Genomic DNA, 1,442 nt, shown 5'->3' on the forward strand with positions numbered 1-1,442 from the left:
TCTCTCTCTCTCTCTCTCTCTCTCTCTCTCTCTCTCTCTCTCTCTCTCTCTCTCTCTCTCTACCTTTCCTTCTCTCCTCTGTCTCTCTACCTCTCTCTCTCTCTCCATAAAAATCACGCATTACATTATACATAGCTACCAACCCCACAATGCTACATAATCCCTCTCTTTCAGTCTCTCCTTCTCTCTCTATCCCTCCATTCCTCTATCTCTCTATATTTCACTCTCTCAGATATCATATATTACCCACATGGCTTATAGAGGGGCCAGTCTACCTGATGTGCAATTTCACCTTTTTTCTTTTTTCTTTTTTTTTTTTTTTACACACAGTTATAGAAGCCTTTGACCCTGGATACACCTAGTGGTTTCTGCAGCTGGAGAATCAGCAGGTTTATAAATGCAGATGTAAACACACCCAAATGAAACTGATTTGAATCAGGTTCTCAAACCACTTCAGAAGCTTTGCATATGTAAATACATCTGTTTCTACAAGCCATGTTAACAACCAAACCCACTCCCACTAGAACCAAACCCTGTCCCGGTACAAACAAATCCCCTCATAGTACAGGCCTCGGACCCTGTATCTGGGTTTATAAATGCAGGTGTAAACACACCCAAATGCAAACCGATTTGAATCTGATTCTCAAACCATTTCAGAAAGTCTGAGGTGCATTTCAGAGAGACAGTCTCTAGAAGCCACAATAACAGCTAAACCCCTCCCACTACAACTCAATCCCTCCCACTACAACCAAAACCCCTTGTAGCCTAGACTTTGGCTGTATCTGGGGGCAAGCTGAATGTCTGTCACTGCTGTCGCTAATACAGCTTGTGGTGGAAAAAAGCTATATAAGAATTGATTATGTGGGTTCTGTCTCTGTATGGCTCTGTATGTTATCTAGAACATGGAATTAGAGAACAGACACATTTTTAAATGTAACATTCATTCAGTAGGAGTAGATATACATGTCTGATTTCAGATCTTATAACACCAAAACTCATATTCATACATGATGCCTGGACCTTAATAAAACATGACTATCGTAAATAAAAAAAGGTATATATATATCTGATTACAAAACCTCATTGGTGTAAGAACCAGTTGGGATGCCAATATTGTAAACAGTTGCATTTGTTGCCCCCAAACTATAACAGAGGGGAAAAAACAATAACTTTTAGTTTGAAAATGCACCAGTTTCCTAGGGAGCTCTCACTATAATGCGGCGATCACTGGTTCAAATCCCGAATTATGCTGCTTGCCATCAGCAGCCAGAGTCAGAGAGTGCAGAATGTGCCATGCTCTCTGTGGGAAGGTAGATGGCGCTGTCTCCCCTCAAGACTCCCATTACAATGCACAGAGCTGGGGATCCTTGGCTACCCAATGACGATGCATCGGCGGCGGTTGATAAAAAGAGAGAGTGCTATATCTTACCGTTCCCAGTATT

The sequence above is a fragment of the Astyanax mexicanus genome, chromosome 3, assembly GCF_023375975.1.
Source record: "Astyanax mexicanus isolate ESR-SI-001 chromosome 3, AstMex3_surface, whole genome shotgun sequence".
Lineage (NCBI taxonomy): Eukaryota > Metazoa > Chordata > Actinopteri > Characiformes > Acestrorhamphidae > Astyanax > Astyanax mexicanus.